This window comes from Bubalus kerabau, chromosome 1, assembly GCF_029407905.1.
Source record: "Bubalus kerabau isolate K-KA32 ecotype Philippines breed swamp buffalo chromosome 1, PCC_UOA_SB_1v2, whole genome shotgun sequence".
NCBI classification, from domain to species: Eukaryota; Metazoa; Chordata; class Mammalia; order Artiodactyla; family Bovidae; genus Bubalus; species Bubalus kerabau.
Genome location: NC_073624.1, coordinates 180,875,370 through 180,892,863, shown reverse-complemented (window position 1 = coordinate 180,892,863; position 17,494 = coordinate 180,875,370). Strand labels below are relative to the sequence as shown.

At 46.0% G+C, this 17,494-nt stretch overlaps 2 long non-coding RNA genes across 2 annotated transcripts; one reads left to right on the top strand and one right to left on the bottom strand.

Moving 5' to 3' along the window:
- Positions 1 to 59: 59 nt before the first annotated feature.
- On the bottom strand, positions 60 to 3,413 carry LOC129625021 (uncharacterized). The gene is made up of 3 exons (XR_008701225.1): positions 3,054 to 3,413; positions 2,524 to 2,626; positions 60 to 1,475 (listed from the first exon to the last, which is right to left on the bottom strand). It is a non-coding gene; the product is annotated as an uncharacterized LOC129625021 (long non-coding RNA).
- A 145-nt stretch (positions 3,414 to 3,558) lies between these two features.
- Positions 3,559 to 9,963, top strand: LOC129625029 (uncharacterized). The gene is made up of 3 exons (XR_008701230.1): positions 3,559 to 3,678; positions 5,093 to 5,363; positions 9,835 to 9,963. It is a non-coding gene; the product is annotated as an uncharacterized LOC129625029 (long non-coding RNA).
- The last annotated feature ends 7,531 nt before the right edge of the window (positions 9,964 to 17,494 follow it).

The window sequence follows — 17,494 nt, the reverse complement described above, 5'->3', positions numbered from 1 at the left end:
GAACAAAAGAGGAAGAGAAGAGAAAGGACCTAGGAAAACAAATTCAAAACAATTAACAAAATGGCAATAAGAACATACATATCAATAATTACTTTAAATAAAAAAGTCAGTAAAGAATCTGCCTGCAGTGCAGGAGACCCGGGTTCAATCCCTGGGTTAGGAAGATCCCCTGGAGAAGGAAATGGCAACCCACTTCAGTATCCTGGCCTGGAAAATCTCATGGACAGGGGAGCCTGGTGGGCTACAGTCCATGGGGTCGCAAAGAGTCGGGCACGACTGAGCGGCAAACACACTAACACAACAAAACTGGCAATTTTTGAAAAGGAGGCTTAGGTGTGGAGAAATGGATACTAGAGGGAGAAAGCCTGAGGGAATTGGTTACTCTGGAGTGGGGTCTCCCAACTCCCACACTACTGACATGATGAGGGGCTGACTGTGGGGCTGGAGAAGACTCTTGAGGGTCCCTCGGACAGCAAGGAGATCAAATCAGTCAATCCTAAAGGAAATCAATCCTGAAGATTCACTGCAAAGACTGACGCTGAAGCTCCAATACTCTGGCCATCTGATGCAAAGAGCCAACTCACTGGAAAAGACCTTGATGCCGGGAAAGACAGAAGGCAAAAGGAGGAGGGGGTGGCAGAGGAGAGATGGTTGGATGGTATCACTAACTCAATGGACATGAGTTTGAGCAAACCCTGGGAGACAGTGACGGACAGGGAAGCCTGGCATGAGGCAGTCTATGGGGTCACAGGGAGTCAGGCATGACTTAGCAACTGAACAACAATAACAATTCTCTGTGGGTGGGGTTTCATGGGAGCTGTCCTGTATATTGTAGGGTGTTGACCAGCATCCCTGGCCTCTACCCACTAGATGCCAATAGCATCCTCCTCTCCAGTTATGAGAATCAAAACTTATGACAACCAAAATTCATCTCCAGATATTGTCCAGTGTCCCCTGGGAACACTGAAATCCACTGTTGTGCAGAAGGATTAAATAGCATATCTTGAACTTGGCCATGTTGATGAACTACTGCCCTCCTCCCAGCTTTCTCTCTTGGAAACTTAACTAGCCTCGGTATCCTGTTTGGCCCTAGAGTTACATTTTGTATCATGGACGCTTCATAAAAACCAAGGGATCTTACAGGCTGGAGGAGGACGAGTTGGAATATATACCCACTTTCCAGATGTGAAAATGAAGTCTGAAATAGGCAACCTGGGAGTAAGAGTCTAAGAAAGGAAATGCGGGTCTTCTTTGTCACCCGCTTCAGCCTTTGCCTTCAGCTGAAAGCAGTCGAGCCACGCTCCGTGCACACTTTGAAAAGCAAATCCAAGACTCAGGGCAATTTGGGGAGTCAACAAAAGCCATTCCTGCTGACGATCATCTCTGATTGGCTTCCTGCCTCCGAGCTGACGGTCATTAGAAGCACAGAGAACAAAGCTGGGCTGTGTTGCACAAATACTCCATTCTGCCTCACCCTGCAGCCCAGAAAATAAGAGACAATATTTGTACACAAAGAAGCAATGCCAAGCCCTTCCCCGGCCTCCCCTCGCCGAGGCTTCTGAAGCCATGATTTGAATCTGATGATTTCGCTTTCCTTCTCTGCCAACTAGCTCCGTGTTTGCTTCTGCACCAAGCTGCTGCCTCACTCTTGGGGCCCCCTGGCCTCCTGCCCCTAAATGGCTGGGATGTGACTTCCTTTGTATCTGATTCGAGCTGAGGTTCCAGGAAGAGTCCCACAAGACCAGCAGCAAGCTGCACTTCCATGGGCTGCATTATCAGGCTTTCAATTGCCCGTGGTCACCTGGGTTTCAGACCCAGAGCTCTCCAGTATGACAATGAAGTCTTAGTCAGCATGCAAAACAACAGAAAGAGGCTGCCCATGCCCATCTTATTTCTTTTTCTTATTTTTTTTTTTTTTTTTGGTCAGGTATGGATTCACTGGCTTCCCTGGTGGCTTAGCAGTGAAGAATCTGTCTGCAATGCAGGAGACATGGGTTCGATCCCTAGGTTGAGAAGATCCCTTGGAGGAGGGCATGGCAACTCATTCCAGTATTCTTGCCTGGAGAATGCCATGAACAGAGAAGCCTGGTGGGCTACAGTCCACGGGGTAGCAAAGAGTCAGACATGACTGAAGCCACTTAGCAGGCATGCATGCATAGATACACTGGCTATCAAATGTCACCTCCCTCTCTCTCTCCATGCACCCTGCCAGTGCTCAAAGACACAACCCAAATGGGAACCTGCAACACTGACCTTACACCCTTGTTACTTAAGGTGTGGTCCACACCCTTGCTACTTAACACGTGGTCCAGGAACCAAACAGCAGAGGCCAAAACCCAGTAAAAAAAGCAGAGCGTCAGGCCCCATGCTGACCTGCTGAGTCAGAACATACACTTCAGCAAGATCTCCAGGGGCTCTGTGCACACTGAAGTTTGGAAAGTGCTGCCTTAGATCTATTTCAGGGGGGAGGAGGAGCCCCGGTTACTGTGGCTTTGAGTCATCCAGAAAGAAGTGGGGGCTCACCTTTCTGCTCCAAGCCTTCTCCTCCATGTTCTGACCCCAGAGGAGGAGAATTCAGGAGGCCTGGACCAGTCTTCTGGCCTCCACTCAAGGTGAAACCCAAGACCTTCATGGATCAAGAGTGATGTTGGAATGAGATGAAGAAGCAGCACAGAAAATTCTGGTTTACTGCACATGGAAATAGTCACAGCCCTCCCATGGCTACCACCTCACTCAGAAGAAAAGTCAAAGTCCTCCCAGCAGTCCTGCACGACCTGCCCGCATCTCCTCCATTCTCCCCCTGGTTCATTTACCTACAGCCATATTGGCCTCTCCATCTTTCTCAAACACACAAGGCACCTTTTACTGCCAGGGCCTTTGCACCTGCTATTCTCTCTCCTAGAATGCTCTTTCCCCAGAGACTCACAAGATTCCCTCCCTCTCTTAGGTCTTTTCTCTTTTCTCATCCTCAGTGAGGCCCTTTACCCCATCTCCCTACTTAATTTTTTCCTTGGCCCTTGCCCCCAAACACCGGCTATATTTTTCTCCTTTACCTGGTTTCTCTGTTTCTTTTGCCTAATAGACTATAAGCCCTGTACAAGCAAAACACTTTGTTTTGTTTGATGCTTTGTTGTCAGCACCTAAGAGGGCACCTGTTCCAGAGTAGGTGCTCAGTAAACACCTATGGAAGAAAGGAAGGGTGGGTGGGTCCTGCTGTCCACATCTCGCCCCTCACTTCGTCATGTGCCAAGTCTCCGTAGGCATGTTAAGGACACAGATCAACTCCTTGAAATCTGCAGTGATGTGGCTGGTGCACTGTACTGAGTTCTTGGCACAGGAGATTCTTTCCCCAGGTAGAGGTCAAAGGTTGTCCAGGCAGGGGGAGATGAGGCATTTTCAGCCCAACCCTGAGTTGTGCCTGATCCTCCCTATTTAGAAAGCCTGGGTTCTAACTCACAGCTGTGGTGAGCAATGCCTCTGTGAGCTGAGCTGAGCCTTCCTGCTCCCCGATTGGTTCAGGGAGAAAACACCTGTGTCAGCGGGATCCAGACTAATCAGCCAGCCGAAGAGGCCGAAAGAAGAGAGAGGGAGATGAGGAGGAGAGACGCACCCCTGGTGGGAGGAAAAGCTGGCTCCTGAAATGGCTTATGGAAGTCAGACTAGCAGACAGCCCTGCAGGTGAATACAGATACACAAAACTTCCCCCACAATTAGATAGATCAGGACCCCTAGTGGCCCCAGAAAGGGGCTGTGTGTGACACAGGAAATGACCCAGTGATTTCTTTACAGGGAACAAGGGCCCTGTCTCTGAATAGGAGCTGTTCTTGGGAGATAGAGCATCAAGGAAAATCAGTTTGTAAAGTGGGCATAGCTGATGATCCCAGCCCCTTAGCAAGACCTTGCAGAATGTCCAAATGATCCATCCTTCTCTTTGTGGTACCTTGCCCCATTCCCATCTCATTTCCAGCCTTCTGCAGTTGGTGTGAAAAATCAAATCAGGTTTGTTAACCCATCAAAGTCTTGTCTCTACTACAGGGGCTGCCTGATGGGTGTGTTCTGAGGAAACAGATACTTCAATGAGTCAATCAGGCAGTTGAAATTGTGGGGAGAAGCCAAGCAAGTCTTATTTTCATGTTACTTCCATGCTTTTCACCATTACCAGGAAAAGAGTAGGGGGTACCAAGGCCTTGGGTATAGGACATATTTCTTGCTCCACTAAACAGATGCCATGGTTTAATTTAGAAATATGATCAACTATTATGAGGCCATTAACAGATACAACAATCATAATTACAGCTGCAATTTATTGAGCACTTCGTTGGGCAGACACCAAGTTAACCACTATATACTCATTGTTTTAGTTAATTCCTTGCAAAAATTCTACAAGGTAGGTTCTATTGCAAGCTCCACTTTCCAGATAAGAAAATTATGGCTCAGAGAGGCTAAACAGATTGCTCAAGGTCATATATATGCTATGGTTCACTTCAAAGTCATGCTGGTGGGGGTCCCCACAGACCACTCAACAGCTTACGCCTACCTGCTAGAAGGTGGATGTTTTGGCCTTTACTTAAAAACTGGAGTTGGGGTATACCTGGGATTTTAACCATGATGAGGCCAACTGGATCAGTCTTCACCTGAGTTCCAGCCACTGACACAATCTAATATAGTAATTATCAACCGTTGCATACTAGTCCACTTCTTCATAAGACCAGCCAGAATGGGTCATAACAATCAATATCAACTTCCAACAATCCAAAGGGTCTTTCTCGAAATCGCAGACATCTCGAACTCTCTCCACCAGTGGATCAGCTTGAGACCGATGGAGGTGAAGCACTAACGAGGGCAACTCTGGCGAGGCCCAGAATGTTTCAGCACCACGGCCAGTGGCATGAGGCGGGCTTTTAATTACACGGCAAGTCAAGTCTCAGAGACAACTGCAAAGACCTACTTTTAACATACACAGTACAGGCACACACACACAAAAGATCCTTTATGTCAGCAGGAAAATCTAAGAGAAAATTTAAATCCCAACACTAAAAGTTTTGGGGCTTCCCTGGCGGTCCAGTGGTTAAGAATCCTTTTGTCAATGCAGGGGACACAGGTTTGATCCCTGGTCCAGGAAGACCTCGCATGCCGCAGGGGAACTAAGCTAGGTGCCACAGCTACTGAGCCTGCACTCTAGAGCCTGTGTCTGGCAAGTACGGAGCCTGTGCGCCTAGAGCTGCTGCTGCTGCTGCTGCTGCGTCGCTTCAGTCGTGTCCGACTCTGTGCGACCCCATAGACGGCAGCCAACCAGGCTTCCCCTCCCTGGGCTCCGCAATAAGAGAAGCCATTGCAACGAGAAGCCTGCACACAGCAACTAGGTAGTAACCCCCACTCTTTGCAACTAGAGAAAGTCTGTGTGCAGCAACGAAGACCCAGAACAGCCAAATAATCAGTAAATAAAAATTTAAATGGATTTATGTGCTATTCATTTTTTAATGTACACAATGATTTCCAATTCTTTGGTTCTGAAAAAGAAGTCTACCAGGGCAGTTAAATTATGCTTTTGCTCAGAAAACTGGATATATCTGCATGAGAAATCATAGGGCAGGGCGGTTGAAAGGATTTCAGGGTCAGACATGGTTTTGGCCTGGGGCAAAGGAGTTTCCTTCTCCAAGCCTCGGTTTCCACGCACACATATAATGTGAAATGTAGCACCTACCTCCTAGGGCTGACTGAGAATGTAATGAGTGGATACACTCAATAATACATGCAAAACAGGGCCTGGTACATAATATTGGGTTGGCCAAAAAGTTCACTCAGGTTTTTCTGTAAGATGTTACTGAAAACCCGAATGAATTTTTGGCCAACCCAGTATGTATTCAGTAAATCTGAGTATTTTGTTCTTGTTTACTCTGGTTCTTGTGATGATAAGAAAATGTTCTATGCTTATGAAAGCATAATACGAGGTTCATCTCATTGTAATCATGCAATCAATGTTGATTGTTTTTATTTCAAATGCCGCCACTAGTATTATTAACTTTTTCAATTTCTTTTTTAGTCATGTAGTCTCATTCCCCTCCCTTCACTGAAGAGTATAAACACCTACTCTCATCACGGCTGATCAGGTTGTCTCTCAAATCCCAAGTATTTTCAGGAACAAAACACAGTGAGTCCACTCCCTGAATATCAGGCTTAAAATAAATGTTGCAAAAACATCCATCAGATGTTTCATACAAACGGGATCCTATAATACACAACTTTTGTGTTTGGCTTCTTTCACATAGCATAATGTTCTTGGGTTTATCCACACTGTGGCATGTATCCATAATTTGCTTCTTCTTATGGCTGAAAAATATCCCATTGCATGGATGCTGCTACTGCTAAGTCACTTCAGTCATGTCCGACTCTGTGCGACCCCATAGACGCCAGCCCACCAGGCTCCCCCATCCCTGGGATTCTCCAGGCAAGAACACTGGAGTGGGTTGCCATTTCCTTCTCCAATGCATGAAAGTGAAAAGTGAAAGTGAAGCCGCTCAGTCATGTCCGACCCTCAGCGACCCCATGGACTGCAGCCTTCCAGGCTCCTCCATCCATGGGACTTTCCAGGCAAGAGTACTGGAGTGGGGTGCCATATGGATACATCACAATTTGTTTATCCATGAAACTTTAGGGTGGTTTCAATCTTCTGTTTACCTAGAATAGGGGGGAGGAAGAGGGGGAATGCATAATGGCTACAGTGTTTCCTTTTGGGGTGATGAAGATATTTGAGAACTAGATCAAGGTGGTGTTGGAGAAGTACTAAATGCCACTGAACTGTCATTTTACTTTTTATGCTTTTTAATTAATTTTTATTGGAGTATAGTTGCTTTACAATGTTGTTGTCTGTACAGCAGAGTGAATCTGCCATGTACATATATCCCTCCTTATTGGACTTCCTTCCCATTCAGGCCACCACACTGCATTAAGCAGAGTTCCCTGTGCTGTATAGTCATGTCCTCATTAGTTATCTATTTTATACATAGTATCAATAGTGTATATGTCTCAATCACAACCTCTCAGTTCCTCCCCTTCTCAATTCCCTCCCCATTTTCCCCCTTGGTATCCATATATTTGTTCTCTACATCTGTGTCTCTATTTCTGCTTTGCAAATAAGATGATCAATACCATTTTTCTAGATTCCACATATATGTGCTAATATACAATATTAGGAGCCTCTATACAATAGAGGAGCCTGGTAGGCTGCAGTCCATGGGGTCGCTAAGAGTCGGACAGGAATGAGCGACTTCACTGTCACTTTTCACTTTCCTGCATTGGAGAAGGAAATGGCAACCCACTCCAGTGTTCTTGCCTGGAGAATCCGAGGGACAGTGGAGCCTGATGGGCTGCCGTCTATGGGGTCGCACAGAGTCGGACACGACTGAAGCGACTTAGCAGCAGCAGCAGCATACAATATTCAGTTTTCTCTTTCTGATTTACTTCACTGTGTGATACTCTCTAGGTCCATCCACATCTCTACAAATGACCCCATTTCCCTCCTATTCATGGCTGAGTAATATTCCATCATATAAGTGCACCAAATTTTCTTTACCCATTCATCTGTTGATGGACATTTAGGTTGTGAAATATAGTTGATTTGCTGAACTGTTCACTTTAGTTACGATATGTGAATCTTAATTAAAAAAAAAAAACCCTGTTCTTTATCTTTCTCCTTGCCCCCACTCCTTGATTTTCAGAGTTCCCCTCATACGCTTTTACTCACTGACCTTTGCAGATAACTTTTTCCTCAGACAGCCCTCAAGATCCCTTTTAGAAAACAAATGGTTTTAATTATAATAGGAATATGTGTTTATTGTATGTTTAGTTCTTAAAATGTATCATACGTCACTTGAAAAGTGAAAAGCCCTTACACCACTGCACTTCCCAGAGGTAATCAGTGCTAGCGGTTTGGTGTTTCGCTTTCGGATTTTCCTCTACACACACGCTTCACACTGGCTGCTCTCTCTCACCTCCTTCAGGCTGTACTAAAACACCTCCTACACTGTTGGCGGGAATGTAAACTGGTGCAGCCACTATGGGAAAACAGTATGGAGGTTCCTTAGAAAACGAAAACTAGAGCTACCATATGATCCAGCAATCCCACTCCCGGGCACACATCTGGGAAACATGAAAACTCTAATTTGAAAATATATACGCACCCCAGTATTCATAGCAGCACTATTTAAAACAGCCAAGATATGGAAGCAACCTAAATGTCCATCAACAGAGGAATGGATAAGCAAGACGTGGTGCCTATATACAATGGAATATTACTCGGCCATAAAAAAGGAAGTAATGCCATTTGCAGCAACACAGATGGACCTACAGGTTATCATACTAACTGAAGCAAGTCAGAGAAAGACAAATACATGATATGGTTTATATGTGGAATCTAAAAAAAAAGGAAATGATACAAACAAACTTTTTACAAAAGAGAAACAGACTCACAGATACAGAAAACAAATTTATGGTTACCAAAGGTGAAAGGGGATGGGGGAATGAATAAATTAGGAGTATGGGATTAACAAATACACACCACAATATATAGACAGACAACAAGAATTTACTGTATAGCATGGGGAACTACATTCGATGTCTTGTAGTAATTATAATGAAAAAGAATCTGAAAAAGATTGTGTGTGTGTGTGTGTGTGTATATATATGTCTGAACCACTTTGCTGTACACCTGAAACTCACACCTCTGGCCAATTCATGTTGAGGTATGGCAAAAACCATCACAATATTGTAAAGTAATTATTCTCCCATTAAAATAAATAAATTACTTTAAAAATTATTGTAAACCAACTAGAGTTCAGGTGAAAAAAGACAGTCTTCCCAGTAAGGCCTTCTCTGGCTTCCAGGTGTAATATCTCCACACTGTCAACCTTTCTGCCTCTCTGCTCTGTTTGTTTTTCAGTTTGTTGCAACTTTCCACATAAACAAATTACATCTTATTTTTTTATCTTACAGAGGTCTCCCTCACTGGAATGTCAGCCCTAACTAAAGGGAAGTGGTAGGGAGCCCTAAGGATCTGTCTAACTTGTTCTTGATTGTATGTTCAGCAAGGAGGACAATACTGACATAGTAGGTACTCAGCACATACCATTAAACGCATGAAAACAAGCGTATCAAATTGCATTTTCTTTTTACACAACTGGGATCATGACACATAATGTCCCATGATTTGCTGTGCCCCTCACCACACTGGACGCATTTTCTACATTGAATGTCCCTCTTATAAAAGGCGGCGCAGTATTACCATGAACGGATGCATCATCACTTATTTAATATTCCCCTAAATGATTCCAGTTTGTCGCTACTACAAGCCAAGCTGTGATGAATAATCTGACCATACAACCTTGTGCATTTGTCAGGATTGTTTTTTTTCCTGCCAGCTAAATTCCAAGATGTGGAATTGCTGGGTTAGAGGGGGGAGTGCACACTTGTCACAGACACTACCAACTCAACCCTGGAGATTCACAGAGTTCTATTTTACACTGTTTTTAGAAAGTGAGGTGAGTGTGTGCATTCATTCTGAAATTAAATCCCTGATTTAAATGTAAAAGTTGCTCTGTAACGAAAAGTTCAGATGTGGAAGAATTAACACGACTCAGGGAAAACAACACAACACAACACACACACAACACAATGAAGTTCCCTTGATGAAAAAGAAAAAGGAAAAAAATATCAAGGCACGTCTGGAGCTGGAGGTGTTGGTTATTTTTAAATAATAATAACTTTGGAGCCTCTTGGAATCTGAGGTTCCAAAGAAGGACTGAGGACTTCTTTGTTTTTCTCTCTCTTTCTTGTCAGGACAGAAAAGTTCCCTGGAGACACCTGAATGATGTGAGAACTCTGCCTCCTGGTCCAATTTACAGCCACGCTGCCCAGTATGTTCAGGCTACCGAGGGGAGATTGTTCTCCTATCTCGTTGTACTATCACCCCTGTGCCTTGGTCAGCGAGATCCTCCATTCCCTTGGCATCTTCTCTATACATTCCATCTACTCTTTGGCTTAAATCCAAACCTGGAAATATCCTGAAAACAAATAACTCCGAGCACAGAGGGCCAGTGGCAGCTTCAAATTAGTTCCCCCCAATAAAAGGAAAATCCAAACCAGGGAGACATCTGCAATGATGACCCTAAGAAGAGCCACAAGAGAGTCAAAGAAGGACCCTCCAACCCAGGTGAGGTGAGAAAGGTATGCAAGACGCCAGATGAGGTGAAGAAGGCTCCCTCAAAACCAGGTGCAGCCAATGAGAAGGCCCTGAGAAGGGCAACAAGGCCAAGAAATCCCCTCCCCCAAACCAAACAAGGCCACAAAGGTCCCTCCCAGGGCCACTGGGCTCAGCAGGAAGCCCAAGGTCAAAGCCTCTCCAGCCAGGATGCTGGGGTCCACAGGAAAACAAAAGCTGGGAGCAAATCTGGCTGTTGGTTAGTTGCTAAGTCGTGTCCAACTCTTTTGGGACATCTCTGTCCATGTGATTTCCCAGGCAGGAATACTGAAGCGGGTTGCCACTTCTCCAGGGGATCTTCCTGACCCAGGTATGAAACCTGCATCTCCTGCATTGGCAGGTGGATCTTTCACTGATGAGCCACCAGGGAAGTCCCAAGACTCTGGGAGAGCCTATAACTATGATCTTCAATTTCCATGTGGAGAGACCATTGTCCAAGCTGATCCCTTCTATCCCTGATCACTGAAGGACATCTTTACCTCCTCCTCAACAACCAATGTCAACTCCAAGCCACTTGAGCCATGCACACCCGCAAGCAACAAAATGCCAAATGCCCCTCCCATCGTCTTTCTCTTTAACCACTCCTCCTCCCAGCTAACCAACTCGGAAGTCCTGCACCCCGCTGACTCCACCATTTTCCAGCACTCTCTCCTACCTTCATCACCTTCCTTGTCAGTCTCATGTAGGATGGTTATATATCACTCCCAGGAAAAGTACACCTCTGGATGAACCCAACCAGTTGCTTTTCTGATTCTAAACCTTGTATGGCCATTCAAGATTTATAGCATCCTGGGGACTTGCCTGATGGTCCGGTGGCTAAGTCTCTGCGCTCCCAGTGCAGGGGGCCTGGGTTTGACTCCTGGTCAAGGAACCCGATCCCACATGCTGAAACTAAGAGTTCAAAGGCCAACTAAAGATCCTGTGCACTGCACGGAAAGATCGATGATCCCATGTGCCACAACTAAGTCCCTCTTCAAACTCTTCTAGCGAGGGTCACCAAATTCCTCTAGATTGCCAAATCCCAGGGCCACGTTTCTCAGCTCAGGTGACTTGGTCATGCCCTCCTTTGATGTCTTCCTATTAACTTTCTTGTCACTATTTCTGTTTTACCGTTCTCACGCCCCCTTTTCTACTAAATCTCTCAATGTTGGTTCTCCTTGGGGCTCAGTTTTCTTCCATTTTTTACCTAGATCCACTTTCTAGGGGGCCTCATGCATTTTGATGTGTTTTGTCGCCTCCTTCTGCCCTTTCCTCCCATCTATCTACTCATTGCTTTGCTCTGTGTCCTGGGAAAAGCAGGACTTCCTCTGGTAAATGGCATTATCCAGCCTTCCTCATCTCCTGCCTTCTGGGTGGGTTTGGCCAATGGGAAGCAAGAGACTGGAGGAAAAGATGGGGAGTTGGGGGTATTTCTTCATCCTCCATTTTCTCCCTGATCCATAGTGAGGTTCTGGCAATGGTTGTGTCCTGTTGTACCTTCCCAGAGACATCTCAAACTTCATAGGTACATCTATATTCATTTTCTGTGGCTCCTGTAATAAATTACCAAAGACTGAGTGGCTTAAAACCCACCCATAAAAACCCATAAAAGAAATTTATTCCCTAGCAGTTATCCAGGCTAGGAATCCACAATTCAAGCATCAGCAAGACAAAGTTCCCTCCAAAGGTTCTAGGGGAGGATTCTTTCTTGTTTCTCCTAGCTTCTGGTGCCTCTAGGTGTTTCTTGGCTTTCAGGAGCATCACTCCAATCTCTGCCTCCGTCTTCACATGACCTTCTCCTGGATCTTCTCTCCTCCTCACCTCTTCTAAGAACACTTGTCACAGAATTCACTCACCATTACATCCTCAGCACCCATCCCAGTGCTGAGCACATAGCAAGACCGCAATAAATGTTGGTCTAATGAGTAAATGAATCCTCATCTATTTCATTTCTCTCTACATCTCAGCAGCGGTCCGTCTGCATCTTTCACCTTCTTTTCCAACTCTCCCAGCTGTTGCATTGGCAACCCAATTTAAACAGATTTTCTGGAAAGCCCCAAGTCCCAGGTGAAACCTCCTTCATTTGCTCCCCTATGCACGTCTTCAAATATCTGGGTCTTCCCGGCCTTTTTCTCTGCTGGCTCTGCCATCCATGAAGATGCTCCTTGAGGCTTTATCATTAAAAAATAAACCAATATATTCCCTGCCTCCAAAAGAAGCTTTTACTTTTGCAAACTCTATTGATTTAATCCTAGAGGCTGCTGGCAGCGGTCCCAGGAGCTTCATCAATATGACAACACCCAGTGCAGCCGAAACAGCAAGAAGGCTTGGCCAAGATCTTCTGCTTGGGTCTTCAGTGATCCTGACGGATTCTCTCGCAATGATGAAGAAGGATTTACAGTAGCGGACAGGGTATTTGCAGTTGCTCCAGCATCCTGCTTAGGTGAGCAAAAGGAAATGTCTTCAAACTTGAGGTACCTCAGCGCTATTTGTTAATTTGCTACTACAGCTGATTCCCAGGGGGTGCTAAGCAAGCAAGAAATCAAAGATAGTGGAGGAACACTGCGGGTTCTAGAACCCGAGGATAAACTCCCTGGCGGGGTGAGCGGGAGTAGAGCAGGCAAAGGGGAGGTGGGGAAAAGGAAGCTGAAGATGGTAAGAGTTAAAAACTGAATGAGTTAAAACAGAGATTCCTTCACCCCTCCACAGTTACAATGTGGTTAGGGAAGGAGAGAGAAAGAAGTCATAAGAAAAAGGAGGTTGAGGGTGACTGAATCAATGCCCAGGGGGTTAGAAACCATTCATCTCCCCCAAAGGAAAAGTCAACTCTTTGTCAATGTTTTTTTTCCAGATTGAAAAACAGGGACTTCCCTGGTGGTCCAGTGGTTAAAAATCTGCCTTGCAATGCAGGGGATGTGGGTTCTTTGATCCCTGATCGGGGAACTGAGACCTCACATGCTGCGGAGCAACTAAGCCCATGCCACGACTGAGCCTGCACGCCACAACTAGAGAGTCTGTGCACCCTCGTGCCGCAATTAAGACCCGACACAGCCAAATAATAAATAAATATTTTTTTAAAGACTGAAAAACAGAGACAGGAAGTGGAGCCCTCCCCACAGGAAGAAAGCAGAAGGGAAATAATCTTTGTTAGCTGGAAATTTAAATACCCCTCATGAGAATATTGTGCTTAGACAGTAGCCCCAGTGAACAGATGATGAATATACATTCTGAATATTCTACATCATCCTACAGTAACAAAAACTCCAAATCTTAGTGACTGAAAACATCACAGGTCTATTTTCTTGCTCATGCTACGTGTCCACTGCAGCTGGGCTGAGGACTCTGTTCTACACCATTCTCTCTCCAGCATCTAGTCTGAGGAAGGCTCCCTCTCTGGGTGTGTCGGATGGTGGAGGCAGGAAAAAGGAAACACAGTGAAGCATATACTGCCTCTTAAAGCTTCTACCTGGAAGAGACACATGTGATTTTCCTCTCATATTCTATGGGTTAAAGCAAGTTACATGGCCATGCCTGTCTTGAAGGAGGTAGGGGAAAAGACATCCCATTGTGTAATCAGAGAAGAACCAGAAAATCTTAGCTAAGCAAGGTGAATAAATTCCACTTAGGAAGATTAAATGCCTTGCTCAAAATCGAAACAACTTCAAAGGTGGCAGAAGTGGGATCAGAGTTCAGGACTCTATGGGGCCTGTTCTTTAAGCTCTACCATCCTGCACAGGACAAGAACTGGCAATAAAATCTAGATAACAGGGAGGATAAATATCAATGGAGGTAGGGGGAGAAGGGACAAAGGAGGATAATGCACTGGGTGAGGGAGAGATGGTGGGAGGCAGAAAGCTAAGAACAGAGCCCAAGCAAAGAGGTCTGTTTAGAAACCACAACACATCACCAATATAAGGAAAGGGATGAAGAGTCTCACGACCTCCGTGGTGGCTCGGCAGTAAAGAATCCACCTGCGATGCAGGGGACTTGGGTTCAATCCTTGGGTCAGGAAGATTCCCTGGAGAAGGAAATGGCAACTCACTCCAGTATTCTTGTCTGGGGAAATCCCACGAACAGAGGAGCCTAGCAGGCTACAGTCTATGGGGTTGCAAAAGAGTCAGACATGACTTTGTGACTAAACAACAATGACAATAACGAAGAGTCTCACGCATCTTTCAGAGATGTCAGCAGCAACAGAGGATGGAGTAGGGATCTGTGTGAAACCACGTAAGGACATGGGGGCACAACCATGATGAGGACGAGTTTGCTTCTTGCTCTTGCGCTGAAAGCCACCATCTTGGTTGGAGAGCCAACAACCACTCATTGGTATAACAGCAGCCTCAGGAAGCCAAGGCCACGCTTGCCAGAACTCCCATCAGTGGCATTGTCCCTTCCCTGGACATTTTCCTGCACGGTTCTGGGAAATCAGGGCCGGAGTTGGATGGTGTTCCAGAACGAATGGTGCTGGCTTGGCTTTTCTCAGTACTCTTCCCCCACCCCTACCCAAGCCAGACTGGAAGTGGGAGAGATCCTGGCTCTACTGTACACTCAGCCAGAAAGCAAGAATTCTAATTAGATAGGGAGGCCAGTTTAGCATTAGAGCAAAGCTGTAGGAAAGCATTCTCCATCACCACCATTTCAGTTGAGAGCACCTACTATGTGCTGCTACTGCTGCTGCTAAGTTGCTTCAGTCGTGTCCGACTCTGTGCAACCCCTGAGATGGCAGCCCACCAGGCTCCCCCGTCCCTGGGATTCTCCAGGCAAGAACACTGGAGTGGGTTGCCATTTCCTTCTCCAATGCAGGAAAGTGAAAAGTGAAAGTGAAGTCACTCAGTCACCTATGTGTTTTCTGCACATTAATTCATTGAGCCCTCACCAACCATCCATCCAGAAATCCTACTGGTCAACCTTCAAATCATATCTGGAACTGGTGGTTGCCAGGAACTGGGGAGGAGCGGAAGGAGAATAGGAAGTGACTAGCAACAAGCAGTGGAGAAGGAAATGGCAACCCACTCCAGTATACTTGCCTGGGAAATCCCAGGGACAGAGGAGACTGGTGGGCTATAGCCTGTGGGGTCTCAAAGAGTTGGACACGACTTAGCTAGACTGAGCACACAGTTACAGGTGTAAGGTTTCCTACTGGGGTGATGAAGTGCTGTAAAACTAAAAGAGGTGATGGTTGTACAACATTGTGAATGTACCAAAGGCCACTACATCATACACCTCAAAATAGTAAATATTATGTTATGTGTGTGTGCATGCTCAGCCTCGTCAGCTGTGTCCGACTCTCTGCAGCCCAGTGGACTGTGGCCTGCCAGGCTCCTTGGTCCCTGGGATTCTCCAGGCCAGAATACTGGAGTGGGTCGCCATGTCCTCCTCCAGGGCTCGAACCTCTGTTTCCCGTGTCTCCTGCATTGCAAGTGGATTCTTTACCCACTGAGCCACCTGGGAACCCATGTTATATGTATTTTACCACAATGAAACATTTAAAAAAGGTTGTCCGAATCCAACCACTCATTATTTCCGCAGCTAGTCGCGCCCTCTATCTGCCTGAACCAGAACTGTCGCTTCCTCCCCAATCTCCAGTTTCTACCCTCCCCCTGCCACAATTTGATTCCCCCTCCCCTACAGTGTTCAGAGGAGCTTGTGCACCTCTGAATCAGATCACGTCTCTCCTCTGCTCAGAACCCTCCATGGCTCCCACCATTTTTTTTTTTTTTGTTCAGCTGCTAAGCCACATCCGACTCTTTGTGACCCTATGGACTGCAGCACACCAGGCTTCCCTGTCCTTCACCGTCTCCCAGAGTTTCCTCAAACTCATGTCCATTGAGTCGGTGATATCATCCAACCATCTCATCCTCTGCCTCCCTCTTCTCCTTTTGCCTTCAACCTTTCCCCACATCAAGGTCTTTTCTAATGAGTCGGCTCTCCACATCAGGTGGCCAAAGTACTGGAGCTTCAGCTTCAGCATCAGTCCTTCCAATGAATATTCAGGACTGATTTCCTTTAGGATTGACTGGTTTTATCTCCTGGCAGTCCAAGGGACTCTCAAGAGTCTTCTCCAGCGCCACAGTTCAAAAGCATCAATTCTTTGATGCTCAGCCTTCTTTATGGTCCAACTCTCACATCCATACATGACTACTAGAAAACTATAGCTTCGACTATATGGATCTTTGTCAGCAAAGTGATTTCTCTGCTTTTTAATACACTGCCTAGGTCTGTCACAGCTTCTCTTCCAAGGACCAAGTGTCTTTTAATTTCATAGCTGCAGTCACTGTCCACAGTGATTCTGGAGCTCAAGAAAATAAAATCTGTCACTGTTTCCATTGCTTCCCCATCTCTGATAAGCACTCTGAGGAATGCTGAGGAGAAACCTAATTTAGACTTGAAGGTGGTGGTGACTGGGCCAGGAAAAGGTCTCCAAGGATGTACCATTTATAAGCATTTATAAGCCTTCTCCAAGTGAAGAGTTGGGGGAAGGTTAGAGAATTTCACAACAACTCTATTCATAAGATAAAGCAAGAATAAAACCAATGTCCATCAACAGGATAAGCAGACTGTGATACCTCCATAGGATGGAATACTACTCAGCAATAAAAATGAATGAAGCTGTAGTACTCACTCATCCAACACATGTTTGTTAGCCACCTACTATGCGTGTTCTAGAAGGTTCCAATTCATATTGGTGGACAAAACCAATAAAACTGCCTGCCATTGTGGAGGCCACAGTAAAGTGGGGAGACATAAAACTAGAGCGTGCCAAAGGGAGAAACAAAGCAGGGGACTGAGTGGAAAGTGCTGGGTGGGCAATTTAAAAATTGTGTGGGGACTTCCCCGGCAGTCCAGTGGTTAAGAATTGAACCCCAGGGAATGCAGGTTCAATCCCTCGTCCGGGAAGATCCCACATGCCTTGGAGCAACTGAGCCCCTATGTCACAGCTACTGACCCAAGCATTGCAATGGAAGATCCCACATGGGACGCAGCTAAGACCTGACACAGCCAAATAAATAATTTTTTTTTTTTAATCGGGTGGATGCTGAGAAGGTGGCCTTCTGGTAAAGACCTGGAGGAGATAAGAGAGAAGCCATGAGGTTGCTAGGAGGAAGGGAAGGAGGATCCGGGCAGAGGGAAGAGCCAGTGCTGAGATCCGGAGGTAGGAGCGTAGCTGGTGTGTCTGAGGAAGCGACGGAGGCGCTACTCTTGCTCTGAGGAAGAGGAGAGAGGCCAGCATGGCGGGAGTGAGGGCTTTGGGGAGAGGAG